The following is an 11,900-nucleotide window of genomic DNA, read 5'->3' on the forward strand; positions in this document are numbered from 1 at the left end:
TACTCCCATTATTTAGCCACAGCTATCTAATTTTTGTATTCTATTTTATGTGGGTGCAGACAGAATATAAGGACGCTGCATGAAGCAACAGATGTGACCTGTCTGCACAACACAAGATCCTATTACTGTATTTCCTTAGTAACGACATTGAGAAGAGAACCCAGGGACAACAAGGTAAATGGCATTATAAACCTTGCATTATTTCTGCACGTTCAACAATTTTTAACCCTTGTGTACGCAAAAGCAGAAGCACGGGCTTGCAGCGTGGTAGGAAACAATCTGCTCTTTGTCAGGAATCCATCCCTTTGTGTGCTTTACTTTTCAGGAACTCATTTATGAACTACTTTCAATAGATATTCAAGGTAAATGCAAATTATTTCATTGAAATAATTACTATAAATCCCAGAAACAACTGGATCAGCACTCAGTTTTGAATAAATACATTTTCTGCAACTGCGTGTCTACAAAATATTTTTGGGGGTGGGAACTTGCCAGAAATTACGTGGCCATACCGGAATTTTGATCTGGTTTCCAAGTCATTGCCAAAAATATTACATCTCCAGAATGTCATTAATTCTAGCATGCGTAAATCACGCATGCTGCACTTTGATTTCACCGGTGGGAGGAGGAGGAGGACTGGGAGAGAGGAGGAGGACTGGGAGTAAGGAGGAACAGTGGGCGGGAGATGGAGAGGGAATGGGAGGGCAAACTATTCCATTGACACTGACAATGCACCTGGCTCCCACCTACAAGCACTGTCAGTGTCACTGGAAAATGGTGTACACACAGTGCACCTGGATCCTACCTAATCACCATTCTGTAGTCTCCGAACTTGTTGCTTAAGCCCCTCCCACAAATAAAGCACCATTTGGACACACCCACCATAGCTCTGTTCGCCACCCTGCCCACAGTCTCAGGAATTACGTTTTCTAAAAGTTCCCAGCAATGGCCATCTCTTCAATTGTAATTGCTTTATATATCAATACAGGGTGAACTGGAGATTGGCACACCCAGCAGATACTACAAACGTAATTAGAAGTTTAATGTTAGGAATGTAAAATGGCAAACTTGCAGGTTAAAAGGAGCCTGTCTTAGCTACTTTTAGGTGGATACACCACCAATGGGCTTAGTGGAAAAGATGAGATTTGCAAATTGTGTTAACCCAATCAGAAACTCCAAAACCAGTTTGAGCTGTTATATGTTAGCCCAAGCAGCCTCCGGGGTCCCGTTCATGCCTTTAAGGGTAAGGGGGTGCTACACATCTCTTAAAGTAAAAAAATAACCCTGGTATTTGGATACCTGTATTGGATTAATACCTGTAATTCAGTATATAATTTATCTAATTTTTATTTTACAGGCCTCTATTTATAATGTTCTTCACACTTAAGCCGGATATACACACTTCGAATTTCAGCCAGTTCTTGATGAACCAGTGAAAATTCGGTGCGGATGCCACTCTCTGCACCTTTTCCGGTCCTCGGCATTCCTCGGTCGGCTGATCGAAGGGGCATGTTGGATAATTGTCGGCCAAACAGAGCTAGCAGCCAATGAGTTGCCAATGTCATAATACAAGGGAAACAGCAGCAGATTCCTCCATCAACGCTTGTAAAGTCCCACATCACTATGTACTTGCACATAAACGCAAAGATGCATCAGGTGTGCTAACGTACAAAAACGACAATTGTGCAGAGCATGTAAGGTATCATAATGCACACCGGTGTGAGAGCTATAATCCTAGGGTCAATACCCACTGATAGCTCTAAGCTGATGAGCTGTAAAGGCTTTAAAAGCATCACATTTGGGCATTTTTGGGTACCGTAGTTTTTTGCAATTTCACGGGAGGATGAAGTTTTGAAGCTTGACACAGTTGGTATTTATTTACCTCATCCTTATTTATTTTATTTTACCAGAAAAAAAAATAATATATTGTGTTGATCTGCTCTATAATTAATTTAAATGTATTTTACACTGAAAATGTGGGTCTCATAAACAGTTGTGCTAATATCATCTGACATTAAACAATTGCAGCTTCCACCATTTTTGCTTTTAGTGCTAAAATATGAATTTTACATTTGTGCAAAAAATTAGACAAATGGCTCAGACAGCAAAAGGGTTAATATGAGTACTGACTGTCACTTTGAACAAAATGCTAGCAGGTTTCAAGCTTCAAGCAGGATTGGCAGCTTGTTTAAAGCGACAGCCAGTACCTCTATTTTGATCTGTGTTTAAGGTTCCCAAACTGGAACTGAATGGTACTTTAAATGCTTCAACAAAAAGCTCTGCAAATGGATTGTAAAAGCTCTCTGGTCATGCTGCTAAGGGCCCATTCACACCCAATGCATTTGGGTGTGTTTATTACCACATACCAAGTGCATAAATGCTAAAAATTAATTTCAATTTTCAAAGGGTGTGGTTCAAAAGTGTGTGGTGCTCATTTTTTCAAAGGGTGTGGTTCTCACTCTTGTATTTTGTTGATGTGCATTTTTTTAAGTAGAGCAGGCTGCATTATTTTGCAACACATGCACACACGTATCAATGCAAAACATGTGAATGCACCCCTTTAGAAAAAAAAATTACTTGAAATGTGCAGCCCTAAAAAAATTTTTAACAAAAATACATGAAAATACATGTAAACACATGAAAGTGCATTTACTGGTGGTTTTGGTGTGAATGGGTCCTTAAGGTTCATCTAAAACTCCATGTTCATCTAATGCTGCCCTGTTTACTGGTCACAATGCTGCAGTGATTTCACAGTGGAACAAGCAGCATTGTCACCCTATTAAAGGAAGTGGAAAATCAAAGGATCTACTAGCAAGATCAACATGTAATACATATATATTACACAAAGGAATCAGGAAAAACTAAACTTCTGTGATAAAACTATTAATAGATTGAATCATATTTGTTATTTTTTAACTTACCCATTGTTCTACTTTAATGGAAAACAACTGACATTTTGGAAAATTCACGTTGCTTTATGAACTGCTTTTATGAAAAGAGATGAGCAAACTGACTTACACCAACCAGGATTACATTTGATTAGCACTGACGTACGCTGTATATCTGAAAGGTTCTTGGAAGTTGACACAAAAACTTTTTGCACATTTTATTTTTTTTTGCTCCCAGTGCAGCCTTTGCATGCCCTCAAATCCTTCTTTGTGCTTGCCTTTCCTTTGCAACATCCAATTACTCGGAGCTTGGTCATTACATGCCATTTTCATATAGAACATTTTCAGTAGAACAGTTGCACTACTGTTTAGTGTTCACAGTGATTAGAAGAGCAGTGCATTAGGGGCTTATCTCATTCATTGCAATAATATCATTATCATCATCATCATCATCATTCATCACAGCCAGAGACAGATACTACCAATGCCTACTGTTAGACACAGGAGAATTGTGCAAGTAGACATTAGGGTGAGTTTCAGAGTCTTTCATTATCTCTAGTTTTTTTCCTTGTTCAGTCAGCCAGCGGATGTCTTTAACCCCTTCATGACTGAGGCCCTTTTTTCAATTTTTGCACCCATGTTATATTCCACATTTTAGGCCTGAAAATGACGTAAAACCCCCCAACATTATATATTTAACAATGTGTCCCCTAATCTCCCTAAAGAGAACCTGCCACCTCCAATGTGCTATCCAATGTGTGCTCTACATGTATCCAACTACATTTCTTTTTTATTTATTTTTAATTGTATTTTATTGTTATTTGTGTAACAATAAAATATGCCAAACAAATTAAGAAAAAACGAGCACTTGCTCTTTAAATGTTTCAAGGTACTTTTTTCCTTATCTAGGAAAAAAAAACCTCACAAAAACAACCAAATACATTTTTATTTTTTTGGAGGGAAAGATCACTCATCAGAATTAAGAATGTATTGCATGCATGCTTGTGTTACTGTCTTTTATTATGTTCAAATTGCTATCTTGCCTCTTTTATTTATTATTTTTTTATTAAAGGGTTATTAAACAAGCAGTAGATATATGCAAAAAGTGCAACAAAAAACAGCTTTAAAAGTGGTTTAAACTTACCTGTGTCTTCCCCGCATGCTCCCGTCCGAAAATGTGAAAATTCTCGGGCGGCCGCAAAGCATCTTGGGGCGGGTGCATGCGCAGTTCACATTCTCAGCCGGGAGACGAGGAGAGACACAAGGTAAGTATATGGATGGCGTGCACCCGCATGCAGACACCGCGGGACAGGAAGTGCCAGCAAGGACAGAGGAGTCAGCGCTGGATCGGAGACCCACAGCAGCGCTGGAGGGACAGATGTGCTTATAATTAACATTGGGGGGGGGGAAATATCTTTGACTTTATTGTCACTTTAAGAAGGGAAAGGACGTAAAATTATTTTATATTTTATGTAACTTATTTTTACTATTATTTAATTGATGTTTGAGTTTTGCTTATGATCAACAAACCTATTCATTGTATTCAGTGTAGAATAACAACATGATAATGAGTTATCATGTGCTAATTTTACCTTCTCAGGCCATTAATGAACTTCCATTAATAAAAAATCTTTTTTTTATGAATGGATTGCTTCATTAAGTAGCTGGATATAAACATAACTCACTGAACACATTCTAAAAAAAGTCAAATGAAGACATGGCGAGTCATCACCATGCTGTTATTTTATGCTTAGTATGGTTAATGGGTTTGCTAATAAACAGAAAAATCAATTTTACACAGCAAAGACAAGAGAGAGAGTAGCCTTTGTCAGCTTGACAAAGGCTTCTCACAGCACTGGGGTGGAGGTGTGAACATCATATGGCCTTTGTTTCAAAGTCTTTAAGTGACTGGAATTATCTAAATCATACATCCAGTGCACAGGGAAATTTGTGTTTTTTTACAGCTACCCACTTATCACTAGTAGCATCATATTATTCACATTTTTTTCTAATTCACCTTGTAGTGAATTTTGGTGGACACAAAACTGCTAGGTTCCCTACAAAAATGTGTGCTCATCCCTATTAAAATAGTGTTATACTCTCAAACCCTTTTCAATAATGAATACAGAACAAATATACATTGCCCAACAACGTATTTCTTTTATTTTTTACCCCAAGCAATTAGAGTCATCATATTTCCAAACAGCTGGCTTCTCTGACCTTCCTGTACAAGTTCACAAGGTAGCACAGTCCTTCTGCTACCTTGGAGAAGGAAAAGTGAGTGGGGAGGGGAGCAAAGAGCAGGGAAGTGGTTTGCCTTTCTGTCCTTGTGTGTTTGTGGAGACACACACATCTTACTTGCACACACAAGGGTGGCTCCTTCAAGGTGAAGCATCCTCTCTAAAACAGGAGATTAGGGCCAGCACTCAAGGAATCAACTAAAAAATTAAACAGCATGGAGCAGCATCCATTGCGAGTGGTTTAATCGACATTTTAAATAGATTAAAAACTGTTTGACTTTAATATCACTTTAAGTACTTTTTTAAAGCCTATAACATTTTCCTGGCATTCGGTAAGTGTTTACAAAATGGGCAGAATGTGCCTCATGCATATTTAAAATGGTGCCAAAATACTCATGAAATAGGAGTATATCAGTGTACATTTGCTGTCCCCTCAAAATAACTCAACACACAGCCATTAATGTCTAAACTGCTGGCAACAAAAGTGAGTACACCCCTAAGTACAAATGTCCAAATTGGGCCCAAATTGCCAATATTTTGTGTGGCCACCATTATTTTCCAGCACTGCCTTAACCCTCTTGGACATGGAGTTCACCAGAGCTTCACAGGTTGCCACTGGAGTCCTTTTCCACTCCTCCATGACGACATCACGGAGCTGGAGCAACTGATTCACAGAGTTTTTATTTGCACCTCTTTCATAAAGTGTCACTATGACTGCAAATTCAAAAATAATTACCGCCAGTTTTTAGACAACTGGAGGTAATTAAGAAGAACAGGCATTAGAACATGCCCTGCTTTTTACTTGACAGTTGGGCCACTGTGTAATAAAGAGCAGAGCATGTTTGCGCTGGGAAGTTGTGACAGCTTCCCTTAGGCTGGTTGGTATGAATTCCAGAGATTATGTCCGGCATAACTTGACTGACTAATTCTGTATGAAATTAGAAAAGTCCAGCCATCATAAAGGTCTTTGGGTAAGTTTGTGGCTTTTACGAATAGTGAGCCATCTGGCCAATGGATAAATTCCAGCAATCTTAAGGAAGAACTTTACTCAAATCCTAAAAATTCAAACAAAAGACACAGTTAAACATTTTATTAAATGAAAATTGTGAAATACTCACCTTTCCATGCATGCTTACCTTATCTTGTATTCTCTTGAACTTTCTGCTTTCCCCATCTTCTCCACACAGCCATCTAGGGTAGGCCAGTCTTACATATGCACACCCAGCACTCTAGAAGGAATAATTTGGTTTACACATTGCCACTGTATCAGCATTATAGGCACCACAAATCCTGTGCATGTGCACCTACACTGGGTACACTAAGCAAGAAATGAGGAAGCACAGGGCAAATAAGAAGAAAAATGTATTTGTAAAAAAAAAAAAAAATAGATATCAAATATTAACAATCTGGACAACAGAGGGGGTAAAGAGTGGGATTAAGAAATGTCAAGAAAAAGGGTGAAAGTCAAACCTGTATCAGCAAGAGAACTTGTCTAACCTGTTTCTTGTGTTTTTACAGGTGTTCCTGTTGTTGCTGATCCACTGTTCTCGAACCTCGTACCTGTACCTGTTGCCTTTGTATCTGCTTCCCATTCCTGACATGCCTCCTGCTACTCCCTAAACCTGCTACTTGTTGCACTAGTACCTGCCATCCTGCCATCCATTCCAACCCCCATTCCTGACCAAAAAATCACTTTTCATGCATGTTCACTGAAATTGTATTGGTTGCTATATTTGTGTTTAATTCCACTTGTTTATTGAGTTCTTAATAAATTGCATTGGTTCACTTAGAGATGCATCTGGTTTTCTCTGTGTGGCTCCACACATCTGGCCTTGGTAGCTCGGCAGGATACCAGCATGTGGTATCCTAACAGTACTTCTGCTCCAGTGACCTTACTGTAAATGAATACAGTAAGACATATATAGCAACCAACAAGTAACAATTTGTCATTTTCTGGAAAAGATAAGGATGCTAAAGGAAGCATCTGTTATGCATATCACAGACCACCTGTTTGATAAGTGCAAACAAATACCTGTTGCTCTTTCCAGAAATGTTGTGAGCTGATAACATTCTGTACATGCTACAATACATGATAGATCCCATCGCACTCCTGACCGGAAAAAAAGACCCTTCATATGTCGGGTGGGTGCTGAAGTGAATGCAGATGCCTCTGTGAATCAAATGCAATTGGTAGAAAGTCACTTGCACTCCAATTTAATTATTAGTCAATCTTGTTTATTGACCATGGTTGCATCACATTGTTTAAGCCATGTTTCGGAACCATGTGGTCCCTTCTTCAGGCAAACAAAGCGTGAACACCAACAAACAAAGTTCAGATATATGTACATAATAGTGGTAAACCAAAACCAATCAAAAAGTCAATGATAACATTCTGTGCTCTCTGCATCCTTATCAGTTACATTGTTCAACATTATCTCCCAGGACTTCAGAACCCCTCCATTTATATTACGAAGAAGAGGAGAGTAGGAGGTTTCTGTAGTCCTTCCCTGTTTCCATTGTCCTGATACTCTTACTCTTGGACAGTAAGTATGTTATTGCAGAATCGCCACGGGAATTAAAGTGTGATAAAAAGAAAACTATTGCAGCCACCACCTAAAACCTAGAAAGCTGGAATCTATTAAATTTTGGATTTTGGATTTAGATATGCTCGAATGTGACTTTGCTTTGGGATCCTAATGATTAGATTATGAGTGTTTTAAAGTAGAATTCCTATTGCACTCCATCAATTATTTTTATTTCCTAGGGAACCCAAAGGCAAATTCAATGCATAGATCGTACACCTCTGCTTTTCAAAAGCGTGTAACAACTAAGCAAAGAAATCATGACTACCCATCCCAGCTAGACATTAAAAATACAATCTAATCATTGCAATGCTACAAAAATGCTAGGTTTTCTCTTCACATCTACCTGGAGTTGCTTGATAATTAATCCTGTAATCCCAACTAAGCTTTCAGAAAAAAAAAAAAAAACAATGCCCTACACCACACATTTGTGAAAATTGAACAGTTTTACCAGAGCTCATGTATTTACTTCCTTAAATACACAATATGATCCTGGAAAACTCAAGTTCAGTAATGTGAAAAGCATTTATATCTCATACATGTTAAATGAGACCCTGTAATGCATAGATCCTTTAATCTTCACATATTATCTCAGCATGTCAACCCCACCCTGTTCTGGCCATTCTCACACACCCTTGTATAAAAGCTCTAAAAGCTCACATACATATCATATTTTCTGTTTGATTGTGTTAATGCATGTGACCACACTGAGCCATGCTACATAATAATTATGCTTTATAATTGGGGCTGTGTATCCCATCGACTGCTGTGAATCCAATGAGCCAATTAATTAGTCATATGAAGACCTTTTATATTATAGAGATGGAAGGGCACACTTATACTAATGATACAACTAGCATTCTTAATGGCACAATGCCCTGTCTCAGAGCACAGGATCCAATACTGCGCACAATGGACAAGACGCATCTTGGCTTAATGTTTCATTGCACTCCATTTAAAGTCATTATTGTGTCAGTAATATAGGGTAATGTTATTTCATTTCATTAAAAAAATCACATCTATAATATAGTATTATGGTCATTTGAGCAAATTATAAAATTATAATTAAAATGAGAAGGCACTATACATTTAAAACAATCAATTTGCCATCTCCAAATTTAAAGGTTCAGTTAGCCTATAATACCTCATATTTAATGCATAAATATAGGAAGCACTTGTATGTATATCTAGCTAGATTCTTTCAATATATACCAATGTGAAACTATATGACTGTATCTATTTATATATCTATCTGCAAATGTACTATATAAAAAATGTTTATCAACTTAGTAAGGAATTTTCACACTGTGATATTAATTAGAAAAAAAAAACTTCTCATTCACCCTACCATTTTTTATGCATGCAATTTATGACTGAAAAAAGTGCCAACTGAAAATCACTGCTTATCATCATCAATCATTATCAGCGTGAATCTGTAAAAAAATTGATATTGACAAAATTTGATCTTGACAAATAAGCAGTGTTTTATAGTACATTCCGCTCCAGTTGGATCATATGCATGAAAAGCTCTGGTGTGATCCTACACCTAAAGAAAACTTGTACTATGTCCATGTTTAAGAAAGTGATAGGCTCACTTTGATGCCCAGCTCCCCAATAGCTGCCAGGAGTACACAAAATATCTGGTACTTACAGGTATGGAGGAGCCCTTTCATGTGATAGCATTGGTGTTTGGCAATTGGCCCAGCACTCTCTCATGGTGAGTAAGGAGAGAATCAGCAGGCTTTTTAAGCTCTAAATAGAGCAACTTGGAGCTCACAGAGACCTTCCTTTCCTCACTCATGAAGATTTAATGGAGAGGCAAGGAAGGGCAGTAAGGTTGAGTGTGTAGTGCTGAACAGAGGGGCATTAAAACTCCAGACAAAATGTTTTTTAGCTATGGACAAAGTGGAGGAGTTGTAGAACCTATGTCTGTTCTTTTTTGTGACCTGTGTCTCCAATGAGATTTTGTATCAAGACATGAAGTGACCAGTAATGTCTCAGCGGGGATAGAGACTCCATCAAAATACTTTTTGTTAGAACCTTTGTCAATTAGAGTTGGAACCTCTGTCACTGCCTGTGCCTCCCTATCCTGGAGAAAACAACTCCCTTATTTTATTTTCCTACTGACACAAGCTGTCACAATCCAAAAGTGTGAGTAGTGACTGGAGTTAATCTTTAAAGTTTAACTGAACTGTGGGCAGACTATGGACACTCAAACATTTACAAAATCTCAATGAACAGTAAAAAAGATTTAACACAAACCCTCACTGTCCTCAGTACCTGCAGCTATATAGGTCAGTGATTTTTTTAAAAGGTTATTTACTACTTGTTAGGCCTGGTTCACACCTGGGCATTTTACAGCACGTTCCTACACGCTGTAAAACGCTCAACAGGTGAAAACCAATGATTGCCTATGGGCATGGTTCCCACCTGTGCGTTTTACAACGCGTAGGAACGCGCTGCAAAATGCCCTACGCCCAAAGAAGTACAGTAGCTTCTTTGGGGTGTTTTGCCGCGCATTTCCATTGGTATTCCCGAGTGTGGATCGTATACCGATAACATACCGCCAGTAAAAAATGCGCATTTCACTGAACGAAAAAACGCGCAAAAAAAAACAAGCTGAAAAACGAGCATAAAAAATACACTCAGGTGTGAACCCAGCCTTACTGCTTGTTAATAATGTGTGAAAATGTAAATGTAGATAACCTGGCCACTGTTCTACTTTAAATCAAATTTGTTGTTTTGCCTTGCATTGACAAAGCACCAGTTTCATTCCCATGCTTCTTGCTTCTACCTGGTAGAATGTTACACATGACTTCTAAGTCACAATCATCGACAAGAACCGGGAAAAATTGATCAGATTATGAGAACTGTAAAAAAAAATTGCATTTGGTTGCTTTCGCCTAAATCTCATCCTCTAACTTGGTGTAATAGGGCAAGCTTTACTCTTAGGTGTGCTAGGTAAATCATGATGTCTGACTCTTCTCAGTGCTGCTTGCTGTCAATGAAACGCCAGTTATGTAAATGGTAGTATACACCAAAGAAGAAGTAGATTACAGTTGGTCCTAGTTTAACATTCTTTTCAATGTCTATCCTTTTGGCACACCCTCTTGCCGGGGCAATATTTAGCCATATTTCTAACCCCAAAGGTTAAAGAAACCATGTTGCCAGACCATACATTTCAAAATCCCATGTTTGTGGAAAAATATTCCAAAATATGATAAAGTGACACTATTTTCCTCCCCTGGCAGCTATGTATAAAGTTATGTAGTGAAGTAAGGGATGGAAGAATTGGGCCAGCACAGAGAGTAATTAGGCATTCCCAAAAGAGGAAAGGAGTGGACTATGACATGCAAGGAGGGAGGTGGTTGTATATAAAACTGACTCTTCTGGAGTAAGCAAATTTTCTAGCAACACCAATGTGGAAAGGCACATTGCAAGTGAACAGGAATTATTTATGAAAATTCTGTGCTTTTACCTGCAATTTCTTTAAGTTGGTGGCAGGGTCTCTTTACGTCTATGGCACACCTAAAATCAAGATGACAGTTTCCCTTTAAATGTCTCCTTTTGAGTGTGCAGATTGATATCTCAGCAAAACTGGTACTCAGGATTTAAGCAGGCATTTAATTGGGCTATAATAGTGTTCTTTTTGACTGAAATGGATGTCCATAGATATTAACTAAAGCCCTTTTTTTCCACCTCAAACATATTGCGACAGACATGAACAAAGATGACTCGTGCAAAGATACACAAATAAAGGTTACAATATCATTGAACCTCAGTCCAGGCATAGTTTGGGATAATTGCAATGAGTCTTCTTCAAAAACACATAATAATTTTAAAAAAAATCCCTGCAAAGCCATTGCTTTTACAGAAAAGCAGCGACAAAAAAAAGGGTTCATAAGGGTAACAGATGCCTTACACATCAGCACAGAAATTAACTGCAACATCTCTTTTCCTCCAGGATGCTTTTATGTGGTTCAATTGAAATTTATGATAACAGTTGAGAGCAGCAACCTGCAGGCAAGCCTGAACACACATCCCATTACCTGACTCAAACTGGTTAAAGTGTAAACTTGTCAGCCATTAAGGGCATGTCAAATTGTCACTTACCGGCATCTGCAAATGCCCATTGCAGCTGATAGAAGCTAAGCTGCCCCAGCAATATGACGAAAGATCAGAGCTGCATC

Source organism: Nanorana parkeri, unplaced genomic scaffold (genome assembly GCF_000935625.1).
Source record: "Nanorana parkeri isolate BGI_ZX_2015 unplaced genomic scaffold, ASM93562v1 scaffold1189, whole genome shotgun sequence".
Taxonomy (NCBI): Eukaryota; Metazoa; Chordata; class Amphibia; order Anura; family Dicroglossidae; genus Nanorana; species Nanorana parkeri.